The following is a 23,507-nucleotide window of genomic DNA, read 5'->3' on the forward strand; positions in this document are numbered from 1 at the left end:
CAAAAATACGAGCAAAAATTATAAAAGGTAATGCGCACTGTGGATTATCTTATTCATTCAAATAAGAAATATCGATGTTGTTCTTGTGGTGATACGTAATTATTGCGTATTATGAGCTCGATGATTTTACCGTTAAATGACAGTATGTTTTGCATAATTTCTTTCTTGAGATTACTATTTACGTTAAGTAATGTACGATCGTTACGTAACTAACGCGGAACGTAGTGAGGAACTAATTTTGAAAGAGTTTCTTTTCATTCAAGAGGATATAGATGTGAATATCAACATTAATATTTTGTCGGAAAGATTTGTCCGGTATATCGACCGAACTTACTTGTAATATTTCGATAAATATCGTACAGAAAATTCACATTGAATCGTCGATTACGATTCGATACATTTTACATTTACCACTAAAATCAGTAATAATCACAACTATGTTATCTAATAATAAACCTATTTCAAGATCCACACATAGCCAATAAATGAATTATTTCCTTCATCCACTTTATCAAATAATCAATTGGCGAATTCGAGAATCATCTCCTATTCTACTCTGGAAATTTACCACCGATCCTCAATATCTACCAACACACCTAAAAAAGCATGGTCATAATACATTCTGAAATGGACGGGTAAACTTAAACCAATACCCAAAGATTTTCAACATCAGTACCAATCAATTTACAAACCATTCTAAGAATCATTATCTATTTTACTCTGGAAATTTACCAATATTCCCCGGCATTTTTCAATAAATCCAAAAGACTACAATTTATTCAACGCCAAGTATCTTTGTCAAAGTTTGTTGAGACTAGCAGAGAATTTCCCCGAGCATTACTCACGCAATCATTGACACTACCGACGCGGCAAAGTTCTCCAAGAAATTGAGGGGAAGCGGCATGGAAGAAAAACGCGATTGATGAAGACCCTCCGCAGGCTCCGTGGTGTTCAAAGTCCGCGGAGGGTGTCATGTGCCATCGAAAGCGAGCAGTATCGATAACGCAGAAACGCAGACGGAACGAGAACAGCTACAGTCGTTAGTCGTTAATCGTTATCGATTTAATTGCCTCGATCTCCCCTGTGAAGCCTGTCGCAAGAGGTCGTGGTCCAGACCGTGGAACTTGGACGCGGATCACGAGACGCTCGACGGATTTCTGTCGACTACAAAGACGAACGGCGGGTGATTTCCTTTCACAGAGACTCGTGTTTTATCGGCCTCCGACTAGAAGAAAGACGGGAACAGGGAGAGAAAGAGGGAAGCCTAACCATGCATTATAAATTATAAATTTCCACGAATAGAATCCCGCAGCTAAACATTCTCTGTGTATCGAACGATCACGTTATTCACGTTCACGGGCACGTGGCCAAACGTGCCGCGAATTACTTTTCAAGACGACTCGCATGCGCGCTTCAGATTCAAGCAAACAGCTGTTTATTGCGTGTTGCAGCGAATTTCTGTCTCGTAACTTGGAATACAGGATGTTCGAGTTCCTTGATTTTATACATACGATTTATGTGGAGTCAACTTTCCTTTCAAATGATCACGATTAGATGATCTTTTCCATATTTCTTTTTAACATTTATATGCACAAATATTTTATGTCCACTTTTAGCGTTTTTGAGATAAACAGTTGTAAAGGTTCAATAGTACTTAACAATTAAATAAATACTTTTTGCATTGTACTTATCTTTATCGATGCTATTATAAAAGTGATTGCGAATCGTGCATTGATTCTTTTTATCAACATAAAATTACAAATGTCATTGATAGTTCTTGAAGATATTTCGATATATACTAAATATGGTAAACAAAAATATGTTTTTGATGACATTTATCAAGTAGATATAAATTTGATTTGTAAACACGACCTAAAGTAACAGTTAGAAATTACGTGTCCTATATAAAAAGTTAATTTTCTCAAAATGTGGGCATACAATGTTTGTGCAGTAAGCCATCGATATCCCTTACTGAAAGATTATGGAATATTATGGAAGATTATGGAATTTTTCTCATTTTTACATAAATAACAACATATTTTAAATGCAATTATGTCAAAAATTAAATAATAAATATTTCTCTCGTGGAAGTACCAAATATCGCGTAACAAGGAATGGAAGAAAGAAATATCAAATGTAACTGCGGGAATTTTTTAGAAACTGGGTGATATTTCGTAATAATCGTCGCGTCGAAATCTATCAAAAGTGCCAACCTAAATTTGTTAATTCTAAGCTAAAAAAATTTTCTCTCTAAACAACTCAAAATCTAAACTCAAATCTAATCTCCAAACTTTAACAATAATTCTACGGGTAATTTCACCATCGATTCGTTATAATATTTCACGGTTACCACGATAATCTAAAATTCTGTAGAGGAAAATGAAATTTGTTCGTTCGAAGCGTTTAGTGTGCTTACAAAGGAACGAACAGTCATTCGAGTATATCGGTGCAAATCCAGGCTCGTTAAGCCATTAAATGACAACAGGCCCCGCGGGTTATCGTCGCGCTAATAAAGCCGGCGTTGCGGACACGGTATAACGATAAGAAAGCTCGTTTTATTTCTCCTAGCTCTCGATCTTCGTCGTAAACGTGCGTAACACGCGAGCCTGTCGAGGAATCGAGATAAGGCACGCAGATATATCGGTGAGTCGACGCGAACCTCGTCAAAGATTGCGCTAATACGGGACAACGCGGACGATCAGCCGACACGCGGCTTTTACGCTGACTCAGAACCACGCAAACACCATTTTTAATACGCTGCGCAATGTATTTTTTCTCAGTTTTGATCGATCGACGTTAACGCAAGCGAGCGCGGGGTAAATACTTCATTTGCAAAACAAGTTTTGTAATTTAACGTTGTTTTTATTGTTTCCAATTGCATTTCAAGTGAAAGTTTTATCAATCTACCGTGCTAATTGCGAAAGTATAATATAATATTATACATATTAAGAAGTATATATATTATATATTTTAATGTCTTCTTCTAATGATCTAGTTTCAAATAATTATTAAGAAGATACACGAGATTTTTAATTGATAATTTTTGGAATCCAATATATCGAATATTTTTTAATATCTTCCCCTTCTCAGTGCTTTCCCTTGCGTCACACAAAAATTTCCTACCTACCTTGTCAAAAACCGTGTCCACTGTCCTCAATTCATCTTTATATCTTTCTAGGACTTTACAATATTCAACGTTTCTAAAAAATGTCTCCAAAAACGCACTTTTAGTCATCGATACAGTGAATCTGTCCCCAAATCAAGAATGTAAAAATCTTACATAAATCCTACTTACATATATATACAACATACATTTAAAAAAAGGACACCCGAGAAGAAGTATCAATCGTCCAATGCAAAAAAGTCCATCTTTAACTGTCAATCTGACGCAACGTCGGCCACTAATTGCTTTTAAAAAGCGATAATTCTGTTGACGTTGATTCGGGACAGCACGAGCCGGATTTTTCTCGGGATTTCCAGGTTGTTCCCTCGAGGCCTGGCTCTCGTTAATTTACATTGGACGCTCGATGAATCCTTCGGGCACGAAAGCGGCCAAAGCAAATTTGCTCAGTCCGGTCACGCGCGCACCGCTCCTCAGCACACGCGTTCCTACGTTTACCAGTGTCATTATTACCTGACGAGGTAAACCGAATGCGCAGGCTGGTTAATGGCAATGGTAGAAAAGAGAGCTGAACGAGAATCGAACGGTGAGTACACGCCTGTCTGACGTCGTTCGCGCCGACACGTGCTTCGCGGCTTAAGGAGATGTTTTTCAAAGAGATTAGGAACGTCGTCGCGTCGTGTTACTCCTTTCTGCGTCGTCCTTTTTCTCTCGTTGAAAGCGTAACGCTTGCTTGAAACGAATTTTCCTTTTTCTTCTTTAGGAAAGATGGGGCGTCGAAGAGCTTAACCCCTTAACTTGGAGTTTTTTTCGGTCTTACCGGTCAGAAATGCACGATTTTGGTTTTAGCTTTGCATTGTTTTTTGGCTATATAATATATTATCTTGTAACTTTAATGTCATTTCTTATATTATTAATATAACAAAGTACAAAACACAAACTAGGATCTGAATGAAAGCAAACGTTTTTATAAACATTGTTGGGAGAATATTTTTTTGAATGCGTAAATATCTAGTATATCAGTATTATTTATATTCTATATATAGCATTGTTAGTATCATATATAAAAATGTACAATTCCTTTATTTTTATCAGTTTTCGTTCTTATAGTAGCATTTGATTAACGTAGCCACTTTCATGATAGATATTTCCGCAATTACCATTGGAGAGAGTATGTGTGACTTTAGAAATATAAGAATAGCATCGCTTCACTTGTGATACATCTACGCCTTTTGTGCAAATAAAACAAACGATTATATCAAATACGAAAACGTGATTGCGTTTTTAGTGCGAAAAATGTTCAGTTGTCTGTGGTCGTGTCTCACACAGGCACGGGCATGGGCTTAATTTTGTGTGTAAAATTTGGTTCGTAAAGTAAGAAAGCAAGTTCCATTAATAATCACTTCTTTTCACCACTTAAATTGACAAAACAAGTAGGTAATAAACACCAGAGAATTTTTGAAATTTCTATAAAAACGTAACTCTACGATGTTGCTTTTTTGCACCTATAACTACATTTTTAAGAAAAATCCTAAAACCTTCCACAGGCTATTATATATATCTTTTCCATTCATCTAATGTTTGAAAATCCTTATTCAATAATAAACATATTTGAAAAAGAATTTTGTTTCATACTGAACAATCTTTTGCCATTTACGCATCACAATAAAATCTCGGACTCCTCTCAACAAAAGAATTTTTCACGCTCCATTATCTTTACAGTTCTTTACCACTCTTCCTACAGAGTAATTATCACAATACCTGCAATGCAACTACGTATCTAAAAATCAGCACATTCTTTTCAGAACACGAAATCTAGAAGGTTTTAACCTGCAACGATAATGCATCAGCAATTGCTCTATACTCAGCTAATATAGAAGCAACATCGCGAAAGCAGAACATGGGACAGTTTATCAAAGATAAGCCCGACACTATGGCTATGAGGCTATGGCATCTTCAAGGCCGTGATACGTGAAAACACTACCGACTTACAACGATGTTCGGTTCCTCGTCGTCACGGTCCTACCTTCCTCTCCGTGTTAAACGACAATTTGCCGGTGTTACGCCGTCGAGAACACAGATGCTAATTGGATAATTATATGCAACATCTATTAAGCGGTGCGCGGTCCCGTGTAATCTTCGAATTTATTTTGTCGAAGGAAAAGAAACGTAATGGAAAAAAAGGAAACGTAAATACACGAAGGAACATGGATTGCTTAATAACGTCGAGCAACATGGCGGAACGCGAACGCTTGTAAAATATATAGGGTGATCCGTAATTGATGATTCACATGGGATCAGGGAGGTTCTATGGGTCAAAATAAGACGAAAATCAAGAATAACAATATTACTGTGCAAAGTATACGTAAATTTGCTTAATTCTCAGTTAGATAGGAATAGATAATCGATAGGATGTTATTGTACATGTAAAAATGAGTGGAAAATGTAAAACAAAACCTTCTCACCTAAAACCTCATTTTCGAAAAAATCAATTTCAGAGAATTTGCCTAGTACCTACATACCGGACTAATTCTTGACTAACGCAGGTGTTCAAATCCCACTTTCTTCAAAACGGTGTATTAAATAACAGAATTTTATGTTTCATCTTCATCTTATTTTGACACATAGAATAATTTCTTTTCATTTCGTCCGTTCCTGCCAAACCGAGAGCTGATCAAGTTCACGTGTACCTCACAAATTTTCAAACTCGATTTCCACAAAAACGAAGTCTTCGACGCAATTTTGGTATTCTTGATTTTCGTCTTACTTTGAACTAGTGAGCTTTCCTGACCCCACTTTTATCATGAATTACGGACCACCCTCTATAGCATTCGGTCGATACTATTCAGCTAGCCACGCTGACGTTAATCGGATAATTCTACGCGAACCCTGTCGTGCGTTAATTTAGATATTATTCCTTGTTCGCGACGTCCACCGTAGCTGGAGAAAATTCCATTGGGAGAGTCGTGAAGACAGCGACCAATGGAAGGGGTAATTATGATACCACGGCGGAAAATAATTAAACGTTTGCCTGCGCTATCGGAACTTTCAGTATTTCGAGCGAAAACTCCGTTAGTCGCCAGCACGTATTAATTTGAGCCTCGGGAATGATTATACGGTAATTCGAATCTGTTCTTTTGGATTTATGGACTATCTTGTTCCTCGTTGATTGAATCTGCCTTGAAAATTCCCAAGTTGATGGTTTTTGTCTTTGCACCGTTTTACTTCATGTACATATATGGATGAATGATTGATGCTTCGTTGAAATGAATGGCAAATGAAATGTTAATATTCAAGAATATCAAAATTATTGGGATATATTTCACGAACAAGCTTAAGTTAGATTGAAAATGTTTTCAATCATAAGTCTCGTCTTCGTCGAAACAACATCGGACAACCTTTTGTCTCCTTTAATTTCCGTATTTTCAAGTTCGAAACATTTTCAAAAAATAGCAATCTATAGAGACATTTTGCTTTATACTGAAGCAACATTCGACAACTAACGGTGATTTTTTCAAAAAACAGGATCAGCAATAAGATACTTGTTCGATGTTGCTTCAGTGGAATCGAGACTATATGTGAAGCCTCTGCCTTTTTAACTTTCGTCCCTGAAAATTTTCTTTAACCCCTTAACTAATAAAATTATGACTTCCGGTCGACAAAATGTATAATTCTTTTATGTTCTAAAATACTTCCATGCACGATAAAAAATGTAAAAACGTCATATTTTACAAGTACCTTTTGTAATAATTACGCAGTGTAGTAGATTTTGAAACACGGAATACACAACCCGTTTAGTTTCTTTTTTATTCCCATTTTGCAAATATGGATAAAGAAACATACAAAATATCTTGATGTTATTTTTATTATGTAGGAAATTATTGCATTGATATTTCGGAGAGTACATAGAAATAAGAAAAAATGGGAATCAGGTCAAGTTAACTCGGTTGATTAAGGCAGAAGGTTAATAAATATAAGTCAATCGAATCAAGTGTTACCGACATCAGTTAATTTTATTCTAATCAAAATTTCAAATAAAAGTATAAAAGTTTCTGCCACTAATAAAATTATATTCATTCTCTAGCCTTCTTTAACATAGGTAACTATATTATCCTTTGCAGTTAAGACTTATCCCATAAATGAAAATTTAGAACTCCAAGTCATATATTTGTAGTTACGTTGCCCAACGAACAGAAAACATAAATTGTACATCCGTCTGTCGAAAACAGCTTTTGGACACACACTGTTTCTCAACTTCAACATTGCCCATCGTGTAATAGAATACACGGCGATTCGTTTAACCATTCAATTTTTACGAAACACCATATTAAATCTCAACGATACAGAGATGCCATAAAGGCTGATCACCGATATCCTTCGACAAGAAGCAGGACGTTCACTGTCTTCGAACGTTCATAACAACCATCTTTCTTTGGCCTTTTACGATACCGGATGCTTAAGTTCGAACGGCAGAACTCAAGAGCGAGAGAGAGAAGGAGAATCCATGGAGGCGTGCACACGCAGTAAAGAGTAAAGTTTAATTGCCAAATAATAATTAGACGAGGCAAAGCTCGCGACCCGGCGTAATTTACGATACTTCTAGCCTACCTCCTACCGGTGATAATAATTTCCATAAAAATTACGAGTGGCCCTCGACGTGGCTCTCGCTGCATTTCCTTTCGCTTCCTATATATGTATATATGTATAATGACGCTATTCCCCCTTTTCCTTGGCTACTTAATTTGCGCAGTGCTTTATGAGAGGTCCTCGCCCACGGCAGTAATTTACCCTTCCCGAGGGACAGACTCGTGTCCTTGACGAAACGCCATTTTTTTCCCTCGTCTCCGTCAGTGGATAGGCTTGACACTCGTTTCTTCGTGTATAGAATCCTCTGCTGGATGTGTATATGGAAATGATTATGAGTTTCCAGATAATAATGTTGAAATTTGCAAAGCTTCATTAGCCTAAGGCACGCAATAAAAATTATAAGAAAAAGTATCAGCACGTGAGAATCACAGAAGTAGAATATGATAAGTACATTTCTACTGATTCTCAGAATTTAATGTTACTTTATGATTAAAATAGGAAGGTTTTAACATGGCTTAATTGAAAAGGAAAACAACCTGTTAGGTTCAAAGATGTTACAACTCTTCTAAATAATTGATAAGTAATAGTAAGTTTTGTGAAAACCGAAGACATAATTGTTAAGACAAGCAATATTTTCATATTTATCGGCGTTATTCTAATATCATAACGAGGAATATTTTTAAAACTTTGAAGAATATGGAAAAACACATATTTAGGCACAAAATAAAATAGAAAACAATTTTGATAAGATTGACAACGTAATAAATTAATAAATTATTTCGTTGTGAGAAATAGGAAATTTGAATTATCGTGTACTCTCTTGTAATCTTCATATATAACTTTGTATAATAGCTCCACCTCAATCCATATCCTGGAAATTCCTGAAGAGGAATCGTGGTTGAAGAACACCTTGGAATTCTATGGTATTTCGCTTGGGTGAATTTCATCTTTCCTTTTTGATATCTCTGATGTTACACGTTTGCTGTTCTCCATTTTCATTGAAATTCTTCGTTTTACCTTCTCACGTTGTTTTCTTACTGGCGAAATTTATTATTTATCTGTATCCTTTTATTATTATTGCTTGTATGTATCACCTACTATTATTATTTGCCTCTACTTTTATCAACAAATGCAAAGTCAATTTTTCTTCAACATGGAATACCTATATATATATATATATATATATATATATATATATATATATATATATATGGTAAATTCATATGTCATAAGTATGCATGGTAGCATGATTCTTACTATTAATTGCAGACCCTGACCTGTATGCTTGATGCAGTTATAGTAGATCAATAAATTATAATTTACATCCAAACGTCTCAACAAATATGCGCGTTTGAAGAAAGAATAATTCAGATGACGTACTGTCGCTGCATTAATTGGCTACTTGATAGGTTAATTTAATTGAAATACATAATTTTATGATTCTGTAGAAGAAGAATTATGGAGAATCTTTATGAAGAATTTTCAGATTGACTATGTGATAATATTTTGAAATTACAAAAAGTGTACTGTGTAAACTTGTGTAAATAATATTATCAAATCTTGAGATGCAATGTACAAAAACAATTTAGGATTAGTTTGATGCGGGCGTTTCTTCGAGAAATGTGATGTTCTGTTCGACGTGATGCATTGCCACTGGTAATGATTATTGCGATGAATCTGCAAGTTTGAAGCACTTGTGGAACATCTCGGAGCAAGTCTCGTTCATGCATCTGTATTTATCGTTGAATGCGTGACAAAATTGGTACGACGTCCACGCGCGAATTAAGTTTATTTTTTATTTAAGTTATTACGTAATACTTATAGTTTCTAATATGAAAAAATAAGAATCTTTCGGAATAATATTTATCATTTGCAAGTTCCATTCGAAAGTGAGAAATCTCCAAAATTTATTCTCCCACCAGTCGTCAATTTTACAAACTTGTAATTTTATTACGACATAATATTCGCAGTAATTCTTCTTTTCAGACAATGAATAGGAGCAAGTGTGATACGTCGATCGAAAGCTGATGTCTCGAGGATTACAATGGTTATGATCCGAATTGATGCAGACTTGTAGTTTTCGAGTCTGCATAGTCCCCTTACCAAACGACATCACTACCTTCCCCACTCTGTGAACTTTTACAGTTTAGACAAAGTCTTTAGTCTTTGACAATGCAGCGTCGAGTCATTTGTCATCAATAAATTACCTTATGTATAGTCTAAATAGTCTAAACAGTCGATATCATCTATATTTCATAGCTCGGCTTCGAACCGAATTTGAATCGCTGGTTATCGACTTCCCAAACATTCGCTCGAGCATCCTGTCGAAGTCCTTACCAAGCCAAAGGCCCAGTCATAAATTACGGTAAATAGCAGCGAATTATCTGTCATTATAACAAAGACGACGCGTCGCTGTTAATATACATATATCCTTATAATGCATAGAATATTTATTAACTAATTGAAATGGAATAAAAAATATTTACTCTTTTGCGTAAACAAACAGTATTCAATTGATATCTTATTGATATCCTTATCGACACCCATTTCCACTATCTTTCCATTTATTTTTGTCCGAATACGCATCTACTATAACCATAGTTTAACAGTTAGCCCTCTCTCTCTCTCTTTTTCTCCTTTCCTCCCTCCTTCTTACCGGGACTAAATTTTCCCACGAATCACAGGAAAGTGATTATGTCTCGTTAGTTTAAACAAGCAACAGCAGCAGGATTATATTTCTCTTTTCAGAAGAGGCTGTCCTCGCGTTCCGCGTCTTTCGCAAGGCTTTAATGACCACCACGTGGTGCTATCATCGGAGGCAGTACGTGAGAAACACGGACGAGTATCATCACGCGGTGACTCGCTAAAATTATCCGTGCTTCGCTTTCGAGGCAACACCGAAGGATGAGAATTAAGCCGGCGCAAAAAACGACGAAGACCGTGAAGACGAGCGATGGTCTCTTCGGTTTCTCAAAAGACTTCTCCTGGGAAGGTAGTCAAGTGGAACCTTCCCGTTTCTTCGCCGACAATGTTCTCTTTCGAAGATTTTTTTCTCCGAGTAATTTTTTCTCCAACCGCAAGAGACATTTCTTTCTTTTTCTCCACCATTGCTAGTGATGTTTTGGGGATTTTATTTTACTGAAGTTATGGTTGTTAGTTTATATATTACGAAGTCTGGTTTACAATATGTACTTTGTTGGACTTTGTTGGATAATACTTGGTATTAGACTAAATACTTCATTCAGAATAATCAAGGAAGGCATAGATTTAATTACAGGTCTCTCTTTGTTCTTCGTTATATTCTACCCTCTATCAATCTACTACTTATAGTTATAATTTACTGTCAATTATAAGATCATTCACTATACATATATTATTTTTTCATATTATTACATATATTGTGATTGTGATATATAAAACTATAAAAATAGTATGTGTTGCGTAGAAAAAAATATTACGTAAAAATAAGAAAATCGTAGAGTTGAATTGTACATGATATTATTAGCTACATTCCTTACAAATACTAACTACGATATGTCTCGCACAAGTCGTATGGCTACAAACACGGGAATGGCGAGGAAAACGAAGATCTGGCGGCCCTCGGCTACCATCAACTATCTCTAATAACAGTAACGTTCGATTAAATATAACCTCGAAACTTCTCAAGTCCGACATTCTCTAACGCTATGAATATCAAAACAATATGTGCGACAAAAAATATAAATTAACAATAAACATTCGTCGATCTATTCCTAAAATGTAAAACACCGAAAGCACTACACCAAACCCGGAGCACGTGATTAATTGATCGACAATTAAAATGCAGCAGAGTTTATTAATTATGCAGCGAAAGTTCTGCGACGTTGCACGAGTCAGTATCTCGAAAGTAAATTAAGGATCATCAATTGGTGGCATACTCATTAAGAACCTCTCACGAAGGAAGATATACGAACGCTTGCTGAATGTACACGTTGGATCTCAAAGAATATCGCAAAGAATACAAATCGTACGATAAAAATAAATAATTGGAACAACGCGAATCAATTTTAGAAACGAACCAATAACATTAAAAAATTGTCTTTCCTTTCGAACATATATGCATTTCGATCGATACATTACGCTTTATAATTATAAGATCCTAGTATCCCATAAAGCTTTGTACTTTGATTAAACGAAGATTGTAAAAAATATTTTGCATCCAATGGGAAATATGATTCACGAGTCATTAATTCATTCCAATTATTGGCTGGAAGTATCTCTCAAGTCGAACAGTTCGATTTTACTCGACCGTTCAACCACGTTCGTCAGCATAAAGCTTGATATTTAATTATTGAGGCGGGTATTAACCACACGGTTAATTCGCAGCCGGCTCACTACGTGTCTTATGATTAATCACTAAGCTGAAAGCCAACCCGAGAAGTAATTGTGCAATCAATATGTACAAAAAAATTCCCAATACACTGTATATTCTTTCGGTAATTAATAGGGGTAACTCTCTACAAGTATTTAAATTATATTCATCAATTATCGGGCGCTTTGAGGTAGCTAGGAATTTTGGAAAAAAATATGCGAGTTATTTGAATTTTTTTGGTATAATGGCACTAATTAGTGGAGTTTTTATTTTTTATGGACTGTTTTGTAATAAAAATTACAAATTAGTAATTTTCTATTCAAACAATGAAACATTTTCGAATTTGAAAAAAGGAAGTAATTTCTGTGTATAAAAGAGCAACTGATTTCTTTATATAAAAAGAAAACTAGTGTTTGAATCACTAACATGTTACAAAAATAACTCCCTTCGTAATTATTTTGATACAAAATTTTATAAGGTATGTCACTATCTTGATACATCTTTGTCAAAAATTAGCTTAAAGAAAAATGTAAAAATTTAATTATAAACACGGTTTCTTCAGATTAAAAACTTTGTTACTGTTACGTTCTATTTAGTTGCCGACGAGAAGGTAGCGTTAACTGACGTTTAATGCAACTGGCAATAAACTCCACTATTAACCTGCTATGTGCAGGAATACTGGCACGGGAGAGGATTAAAGTAAATTAACAATATGTAATGATTTATTCAAATCTTACTCGATTTCGATATTGACAATTGACTGACAGACTGACGGATATAAAACTCTTCGGTTGACAAAATGATAATTCTTCGATTGACAAAATGATGATTCTTCGATAGACAATGGTAATTATTCGGATGACGAACGGTAATTATTGTATTCTGACTTCTCTGAGTCGCTACATTTATTTATATCTGTCGAAGATGAAAAAACGTCGGGGTCTTTCCTTTGAAAATGTTTGGGAAGATCTCCAACGTTTGTTCAACTGCCGACTTTGTTTACAATTTAAATTGTCTTAATATCGTTATAAAAACATAATTAGGTAAATATAAAAACATAGTTAGATAAGTTTTCGCAAGATAAAGCTTTTAGCGGCTTTAACTGCATTTCACTTCAAATACTGTAAACACGGTTTCAAATAAACGTTTTAAATTACCTTGATTTGAAAGAAATTACCAATTTTAATTTCGCGCTACGGATCGCGCGGGACGTGACAGTTACCTATTTTTTCTTGAAATTTCTCATATACACCTTAAGCGTCGTAGTAGATTCACGCGTTTGATCATGTGTGTCGACCCTCGGATTTTTTAAACGGTATACGCAAAATCTACGTATGCGTAAGATTTTCTTTTCCAATGCTTAGCAAAACATTTGCTGACTGCGCAACAATCATGGAATCAATTTATGTGAAACCCTGACCTGAGAAAAATAAGAGGCTTCTATAGTTAAAGAAGGTAGCTTAGTAAACGATACACTTTAGAAAAATAACGTTCTCCTATTTTAATTCGGGGCGTCATATTTATGAAGCAAATTTAGAGATTAATTGTTTTAGTAACACATTCTCATACTTTTCAGTGATTTTGCATTCATGCAATTTTCACGACTTATTTCGCTGCTTAGTTCTGAATAAATTAATTGTGTTTTACCTTGTGCTTACGATATTTTCAAAATCAAAACTTCTTTTTAATTATATAATTAAGAGACAGATCACGGACTTTTATGCATTTATTGGGAATTTGGAGGTACAAAAATGCACACAATACATACATTTAAAACTCATCACCCTCAACGGATAAATTCGAAATAGTGATTCTTTTTGTAACAATGATCCGAACGCATTGCCTAACGCTGAGTTTTACTCACTCTATAGTTAAATTCTGTTGAGGTTATTCGAGGTGTAAACAGAGAAAACACGTGGATAAATTGTAAGGCAGAAAATATATTTAAATAGAAGTGTATTAAGTAAGAATACAGTTTGAGATGATCCAGATCCGCACGCTAGCTGTGTTACCCAATAACTGGAAACCCCGAAGCTAACGTCGGCTATCTACTGTTTATGGTCTGACTTCGTCGCAGTCTTTTGTCTACGCGCTGTCGATGGTTTCAGTGCTTGAGAAAACTAAAAAGACCAGATGTAGAGTTTTCTTAGAAATGGTAACCACTTCAACAAATTCGAAGCAGCATATAATATAATAATAGAATAATGTATATAAAAATATTTATTATAATATAATATCTAGTAGATGAAACAAATTTCTATTTAGGTTCCATTTCCTTAATTGTGTTCATAAAATTATAAGAATACATAAAAATCCGCAGTCTATTAACCCTTTCACTACAGAAACCGTACTAAGTAATTCTGTGAATTGCGTCATGAATTGATCATGAAGTCATGAAATCCGCCACAGTGAATCCGTAAATTTACGAATCCCGCATAAAGTATAATCAATCGATTTTCCATTATCGAAAATATTAAGCTAAAAGCACAAAACTCATTTAATGTCAGTTTAAAATTTTCAACAATTTCGTGTGAGGGAAGATTTCCAAGACATCCGAGTATCGTTTGATCTTCACACATCTAAAGTAAGAATTATATTAAATTAAATTCAATTGATAATTGCAAATTTTATTCAGCACAGAGTAAGCTGCTCTTCTTTCTATCACAGGAGTAAATATTGCAATTTAGATCTAGCAATTTAGATTGTGAATAATTATAAATAATTTAACTATTTTCCAGACTCCTCGTGAGAACTTGAATCTTGGTTGCAGCTTGTAGGTACAACAGCGTTCAAAGTCAACGCTTTGGCATTCAGTTTAGCTTATAAACGTTTCACGAGCAAAAGGAAAGAACAAAGGAAGAAGTAGCTAAAGAAGGATACGGAGGAGACAAAGAAATCGATGATACGACACGGTGTCCGCGACAGGAGAACACTATCGACTTTCTGGGCTCGCGATCAAGCCCTGTAGGTACTTTAGAGAATACGACCAGACGCGTTTCGCGCATCAGCGAAGACATTAAACACGCCAGATGCTGGTGCATCGCTCGTGTAGCCAGCTTCTTACTTTTATTCTTTCTCTTCCTCTTTCATTCTCTCGTCATTGTTCCTCTCGATTCGAGTCTCCTCCTCGAACGGGGGCCACACGTTTTTGGTCGATCGCCCGTGGCGAATTTTTGAATCGTTCAGAACTGGTCAAGGAAGAGACTCTGCTTTTGCATTCTGGTATTTGCATCGTACCGATCAACGCATCTTGCATGGTGATTATTTTCGATACGTATCGGTTTCTGACTTCACTCGAAGTTCTCCTGAAACTATGCTTTAGAATGAAAATATTTGTATTTTCTTCTGTATTTATCACTGATAAATAGCATTTCATGCAGTATAATATATAATATTAAACACACTATTTTGAATAAAGCTGTTATAAAGTTTGAACGAATGTCTAACACACAGTATGCAAAACTTGCTCCAACGACTTTACTAAAATTGTTTAATACCTGTCAGTACCAAATCCTAGTCCCCTCTAAAATTATATTAAAACGAAGGATGAGCAAAGCCATCCTCTTTCGATTTATTAAAACAACCAAGTCTCATCATTTAAATTCCGGGAAGAAATTTCCATGTCAAGGAACAATATACGTCTGAGAGGAAGATCCGAAAATTGTTTCATAGTGGCTGGAAGAAAACGTTCCGAGAAAATCATGTTGAAACCGTGCCGGGTGCACGTCACGCACCAAAGGCGAACAGGGGAAATATTAGCGGCACTTTTTGTCGGCTCTGTAGTCGTATCGCTCTTTGTACACATTATTGTTCCACGTACGAACTCGCTGTGCTTTCATACGACACGCGTGTACAGTGTTCTCGTGTACAAAGCACGGTAGCGATATGCATATGCGAACGGTGTATGTTAATGACGTTCGAAGAGCCACGCTGCTCGCTACAGCACCGTTTTGAATAATACCGGGAGTATATCGTGTTTGCCTGATAGGAGCGCTGTGGAGCCTTGTAGCAGTACCAACGAGATGTTTCTGTGGTATAACTTTTATGGAAATTTCAAGGTTGATGTGATAGATTTGAAAAAATTTAGAATTAGAAAATTTGTATTTTGCTGGTAAGTTGGAAAGATAAGATCGATATAAGCATCCATCTTTAAGATTACAACCGGATTTAAAATTTTATAAGTGTATAATGTATGAAAGTAATAAGCTATTTTTAATTTATTCTGTAACGTATAATGTACAAAATATTGTAAATTACTTCTTCATAGGAATTTAAGGCATTTCAATAAAATACAGAAAAGAAAGAGTAAACACACAAAATATGATTCATGAGTGATCGCTGTTACCATTAATGGAGACTATAATTTGTGTTACTCTTATACTCGGAACAGTACTCGGAACAACATTTCAATATCCATAACATTCTAAAAAATCTACGATATTTTCGAATAAAATAATTTCACAAAAATTTCACATAGCAAAATAATAATAAAAAATTTGCATAGGGTTTCATTTCTGCTTCATCCTTCGTATAAAAGGGAGCTAATATTAAAGCCACTAATATCCTGCAAAAACAAACCACCAAAATTCTACAAAACGAGAAATTAAACGAATCCCTCGAGAAACCACCCTCCATTCTGCGATGCTACTCGACGATCTGAACAGCTTCCAACTTGGCGAAGCGAAACGGAAGCGGGCAAAGCATGGTAGAAGCAAGACAGGGTCGAGCGGCAGCCTCTCTACGTGCAGGAACTCTAAAACGATCTCGCCGGTTCACGCGAGATAATATTAATCTCCGGTCTCGTGTCGTGCCACGTCCTGTAGCACAAGGGCATGCACGAAAGAGGCAAGAGAATCTGTCGGCGCAGCGGCGCCGGCGGCGGGAAATAGTGCTCTTGCTCTTAAGGTCGCGGGATCACGTGCACGTGGCGTGAAGCATCGCGTGGTTCCGTGGGATCGCCAACCTTTTTTCCGCTGGATCGGTGCACGCACGTTTGTTTTCTTCGACCAGTTGCATCCTCGTGTCAGGCTTACGCAAGCAGATCTACCAAGATGAACACGACGTGTTTGATTCGTGGATGATCGTAGAAAAGTCGCGTGGCGAAAACGTGCTACAACGAAGTTTAGTTCTCGCTAGTTGTTTCTGAGTTTGAGATTCGGGAGGAATGCTGAGAGAATTTTTAGTGGACTACATGTTAGGTGTTTGATATTTTCATTTAAATAAAGCGGCGATAGCGCAGATTTTTATAGAAGAGAATAGAGATGAAATAGTGCAACGTTTCTAAAATTTCTGGGTAGGTGGTTTTTATTAAACTTACCACCACTGGCCCTGCTACGTTTCCTCTGTCATCCCTCGATTCAATTATAGTTTTCTAACGTTAATAAATATCTTCGCAGTTTCTTGTTTGCTTTAATTTTATATCAAATATCTTTTCAAAACGTTATAAAGTCCTTCCATTCGTTAAAGTAACGACAAGATTGAAATATAGAAATTTAAGAACAGTAGCGGGGTTAAAATTCATCCATATCCAATCTCTAAATAACAAGTTAAATATCTTAGAAATTCCCTTATAGATCCTCTAAAACCGACATTTCTCGAACTTAAATAAAGACGTACATACAAGAGCATACATTATTCCGCAGAAAATGTTAGCACTTTACAAGTAAAACGACAACCACTACCTCTTTCTCGAACCCTCAATTACCCGGGCAAAATGTAACGACCCAATCTGTCCAAGTACTGCCTAAGTAGAATAAGAGATTGCCGATCAGGCGTGTCTGACGCTGATCAAGCGAACAATTTTGTCGTCGTACGACGACAAAATTCGAAGCCGTTACGTTAAGACATTAAGAAAGAAAATGGTAATCCGTGAATGGCCCCGCAATCAGACAGAACCAACCACGTTTACTTTTAAACGCGTTCCCCGTACGAGGATCGTAATCGATAGCGATGTTATCACTCGTTAGCACGAGCGCGAACGCGTGGCGACGAGGCCAAAGATGCTCGGAAGAAGCTCCAAAAGAAGCTCGAAAGAAGCAAAAAGGAGGAACAGAGAAAAGAAAGAGAGCGATACATCTTTTCGAAGACATCGATTTCCATTCGTTTGCATGGCCGTTGAACATTATCATCTTCGCCGAGTTTATCCGGCAAGACATCATCGTGTAATTTCCGAGCGCAGATTATATAGGGTGGCTGGCTCCGATTCCGATCTCTCGCGCCGCGAGTCATGTTTTAACTTGCTAAACCGACTCTCTTGGCCAATCGTAATTTTCGTTGTTCCGGCTGATCCGCGGATGCTCGTGCGCGCAGTCCACCACTTCGAGGACATCAAACGAACGACCTCTCTTAATAGCGTCGCACGCTCTGCGAAACAGCCCGCCCTGGTATTATCCGCCTCACAAAATCGTGTGGTCCGTCAAGCGCTTGTAAAACCGACGTTTCGCTAAAACCCACAAAAAAGGAACATTGAGATAGACATTGTCGACAGGGGTTTTACAGTAATCCCGAAGCCCCTGCTATGGTTGACGATCTTTTCTTGTTTTGGGAAAACGAATATTTCAAAGCGTTTTCATTGTAAATGTTGTCTTCGCTAGATATTGTAAGAAACAGTTGTTTCTATCGATAGTCAAAGCGTTTTGGTATTGCTCGAAGATAATTGCATATTAAATTTGAAGATTAATTAAAGAATCTATGAATATTTGATAAGAAAAGTTTAAATCCTTCCAAACTCTCTACAACTTTAAATCGTCGTACGTACTTGGCAGTGGAAGAATTAAACATGTAATAAAATTACGCAACTACTTTACACTGGCTGCAAAAAATATTTGTTCATCGTACACAGTACATTGCACTCTTATTTTCCAACGAAGCGTTTTCTTTATCAGGTTTTACATCTCATATTCATAGAATCAAACTTTTGTAATCATATGCAAGTACCACTAAATGATACGAAAATCACTATACTCGAATCTAATCAATTAGTATATATACATAGTAATTAGAAAAGGTATTTGCACATCCTTGTAGTTATTATTGCATTTGCATACTAATCAATTAGTTCCAAGCATATTAAGTTTGGTACCATTGGACAATACCAATAACCACTGTAAATGCAATACTCAATGATGCACAAATATCTTTTATTTTTTATTGCAGCAAGCGCGGGTACATAGATCAAATCGATGGCGAGAACCTTTCCGAAATTTCCTACAATCTGAAACCTACTTCCACCCTCTCACAATCCACAAGAACCTTCGTACTCCAAAAAAGCCCATCTTAACACCGGTTCACTTCACACCTCAGCCTAAAAAAGAAGACTCTCATTTTTATCAAACGATCCAAGCAAACCGACCGAGGATCCACGAATCGAAGCTCGCGCATTCGTGCCACAGGGTGAAACGGTACGATCGGCAAAAACCGATGGGTTCGAGTTATTTATTGGCACGTTCTTAGGACAGAGAGGACGAAGCAATACGATGAAGGTGGAGCTTGGGCAGTGGACAGAGGCATCGGTACCCCGTACCCGGAGATATCTTATCTGAGACACACAGTACGCGGCGTGGAACTCGCCGCGTATACTTACATCCTCGCCGTGGGCCTGATACCACTCATTGATAACGGACAGACTAGTATCTGATGTACGGGGCAAAAACAAAAGGCGCCGTCCAGCCCTTCTTCTCTGCTCTCTCACCCCCTTCCCTTTGACCGGTAAAGCCTCGAGCTCGTCGACTGTCTACGCCGCGATGCGGTAACGAGGATCGATCTCGTTGCGCGGCCGATTTATATCGCCGGGGAATGTTTTATGTCGCACGAGGATGCGTCCGCGAGAGAACCACAGGAACACGTGCAGAGGAGCGCGTCGCGTTATCGGATTCGAAAAGGCCGCGAGGAACTCCTCGCATGCGAGACCGGGGACCACCACGGAGGAGTATCGCCGATCGATCGCAGGTGCAGGGTGTTCCACGCACGAACCGACTATGAAGTTATACTCCAGGCTCCGGGGGGTTATGTAATGCGAGTGTTGTGCAATGATGCGAGGTGCAGATTTTTGTCGTCCCTTGGGGTGGGTGGGACGCAGGAGATTCAAGGTTACTTCCGCTTTGATCAGTTTCGGAGGTGTGACTTTGTTTTTCGTCATTCCGTTCTCGTTAAAAGTTTTAGGAGTGGCTTCCAAAGGTATGATTTTGTTTGTGAGCTTGGGATCAGCTGACCGACATTAATTTTCGAATATTCAATACCTCTACCTGGTCTATGTGTAGGCAATGTTTGGAATGAAAGCTACTTTCGTTACGTTGTGGATTGGGATGACTTTGACGTGGTTTAGTTGAGTTTTATTAACTGAATTTATTGTTCGATCTTAATTCAGTTATTGAGTGCTCGGTGGATCTGGTCTATAAGTAATGTTAAAAATGAAAATATTCTAGTTATTTTTTAATATATAATTTATATTCTACATACGTAACAGGGACGAGAAAATTAATATAATTTTAATAAAGATTCGTCTATTTATAGTAGTTACAATAAAAATGTTGGATTATCGTTCAGATGAATTTACTTTGGACGCTGAGTCGACTTTAATAGGTTTTAGTATTAATTTTAAATAAAACCAGCAGTAGCGAGACAAACATAAATAGAATTCTATTTAAATATAAGATCGTAAAGTTAGCACTGTCTTTTCATTAGGATACATCTTCGAAACGATCAACACAAAGACAGCAGTCATCGGCGCACGAAACGAACGGATGCAACTCGGTGCATCAACCTTCGAGAAAAAAGGGGCGATAAATTAGGCGAGCTTATCGACGATCGTTCGCGCGTGTATAAGCTTCGGTTCAGAAGCTCGGAGTATATGTAGACACATTTCCGTTTACATCCTTTCGACGCTGAGAAAGCGGCAAGGACTCGCGCAGCTTTCGTTCGCTGCATAAAAAGTCGGCGTATTGGTTTTACGTTCCCTTATTTATGAGACCATAAACTCAGGCCCAGGATTCGCTAAGTGCAACCACGCGAACTTTGCAACCAAGCTGCCGGCTGCATATAATCAACAGCTCTAGAGAGAATGTATTAATAAATTTCAAAGTCAATCGCGCGACGGTGTCGATGACTGGATAAGATTTATAGGATTTCTGTTCTGGTTATCCAAATGGAGTGAACACCTTCGAATCGAAATAAAACGCAAATTATTTGAAATTTGTCTGACTTCTTTACTTTAGTATAAAGTCAGCTTTATGATGTTAATTGTGGAACGTAATATCGTTCAAGTGTCATCCTTGACACTTTTTTCCACTATATTTTCACGTAATTGGAACTAAAATTCATCAACGTCGTCTATGATATTGTCTTTTAGCTTGTCAATCGTCTCTAGATTATTGTTCTTATTCTCTTATCCTCTTCGTGAAATTAAGCATCTATAGTATTACGTAACAATAAATGTCTATAGCGTTCAGTGGTGATTTGTTTATATTTTCTGATTAAATCTATCAAAAACAAATGAAAACACGCCGGACCGTTTCTCACTATCAATTGTTGAAAGTTGTGACGCTCAATTCAGATAACCCTGTAGAAATGTTATTGATTCGAACTATCCGAAGATACTATTATTAAGTGTGAAAATATTTTGAACGTAAACTTTGAAATATACGTTTGAAGTATACGTTTGTAGTGAACATTTGCCTTGATGCTTGTGTATTTTTCCACATTGAATTCCAATCTGTAATCAGATTTTTCTATCATCTGCATTTTTTTATATAATTGTATCTTTTATTAATTAATAGTTGCTAAATTTGTAATTATTTTTTCAGTAATAGTTAATAATAGATAAAAGTAGAAGTTTTTCAGGGAAGTAAGAGATGATTGCGTGAGTTGAGACTAGTGTGCAGAGGCGGCTGGTTGACTAGAAATCCGCAAAAAGCAGTCCGATATCTCAACCGGGGTAAGGTATTTGTTCTGGGTAAGACTATCGGAGACGTAAACATTTTTCGCGATAATCGACAACGAGGAGTGTCTCTGTTATCTAGCTGTGAACTTATACGACTGTAGATAACAAAAGCTAGTTCTTCCGCGACTCGTTTCAAGTCCTGTAACTACTTTCTACGAACGCAATCGAACTAAGGCGTAAAATCGATTGTCACGAAAGTTCCCGTATCTACGTTGACTAACAGAAATCTAAGAAAATACATAAAATATCAAGGATATTTACCTAGCTAAATCAAGATAATAAAAGATAATTTCTCATTAGTAGTTTAATCGTGTGTGTAATTTAGAGAGAAATTTTTAAATTCCAAATTTTCACCAGGATATTGAATACTAGCTGGCATTCAACAAGTACAAATATATAAATTTTTCATTGACATGTTCCAGACTATTTCCCAAGTTCATATTTCTCGAGATTGATTAATTTCCTTTATTCTTTATCATCCCTTAACCTTTCCCTTATCTGCCAACCTTTTTTCGTCCATCTTCCCTTTTCTTTATCTTTCTCATTTTTCTTCTGCCATTCTTGTTTTCCCTTATCTTCTTCCCTTTCTTTCTTCTATCCATTTCTTTCTTCTCCCTTTTCCCTTTTTTTGCCTCCTGTACAGAATTGCTTTACACGGTCGTGACTCCAAAGGTATGGATTCTCGCTTTGTCTTCATCAAACATCACCTTTCTCTCTTCTTCCTAGTTTCATTTCCCCTTTCCGTGTTCATGAAGGATACTCACGATGGATTTACACGCGTAACGAGCTTTTTATCGCGGCACACGTTGGAAACAGGCGGCAAGTGTGCCGCGAGTTCATCCAAGATCATTGGAGAGGATTTACCGCGGCGCGATCCTTAACTGGACGTATAATGCCGACACGACGGAAGCAAGAAGCCGATCCTGCGTTTGTTTCGTTAATAAATGATCGTTTTTATCCAACACGGAATTGGATGGGATAGCACGATGTCTAGAGATACTCGTAGCGTGATCATCATCGTTGCGAGAGTCTGGATTAGCCTCTTCAGCGACTTGTTTGTGCCATGGGGATTGGTGATACTGATGCACAGATATGGGAAATCCGTGTTGTTCGCAATGTAGCGAACATTACGTAAGGAAGAAGCAGATAAAATTTGTCACAGAGATATTAAAGCTAGGATAGGTCTAAGATACTCGTTCGTTTATCTTCACATAAATCTTTCTCCAGAATAATTTTGTGACGAGTTCTCGTGCTATTCCAAATATCGTAGATAAGTAAGAAACATATCTTTCTGCATCGCATATTAAGAAATAAGTATCTTACTATTATACTACATTAAAATGTACAAGTCGTTTCTAAGAAAATAATTTATAATTACGGAAAAAAGAAAGAAATATAGTAACTTTTTCAAGATATTCTAGGAGACAAATACAATTTGACATATAATTTATTTTTTTGGATCGAAAGAATTTCATTCTAGAAGTAATATATTTTTGCAAAGATACGAGCAA

The 23,507-nt window shown here is 36.8% G+C and overlaps 1 protein-coding gene and 1 long non-coding RNA gene across 9 annotated transcripts in view; one reads left to right on the top strand and one right to left on the bottom strand.

The window, feature by feature from the left end:
• LOC126872552 (uncharacterized) overlaps positions 1-23,507 on the bottom strand; it is a 433,925-nt gene that overhangs the window by 236,844 nt on the left and 173,574 nt on the right. The gene's annotated exons all lie outside the window — the stretch shown is intronic.
• On the top strand, positions 2,688-7,191 carry LOC126872554 (uncharacterized). Of its 3 annotated transcripts, XR_007692055.1 has the most exons (3): positions 2,688-2,816; positions 3,179-3,707; positions 4,927-7,191. It is a non-coding gene; the product is annotated as an uncharacterized LOC126872554 (long non-coding RNA). The 3 variants fall into 3 exon arrangements; XR_007692054.1 differs by having other exon boundaries at positions 2,688-3,707; XR_007692057.1 differs by lacking the exon at positions 4,927-7,191 and adding an exon at positions 3,885-4,095 and having other exon boundaries at positions 2,688-3,707.

Source organism: Bombus huntii, chromosome 13 (assembly GCF_024542735.1).
Source record: "Bombus huntii isolate Logan2020A chromosome 13, iyBomHunt1.1, whole genome shotgun sequence".
In the NCBI taxonomy this organism is placed as follows: Eukaryota; Metazoa; Arthropoda; class Insecta; order Hymenoptera; family Apidae; genus Bombus; species Bombus huntii.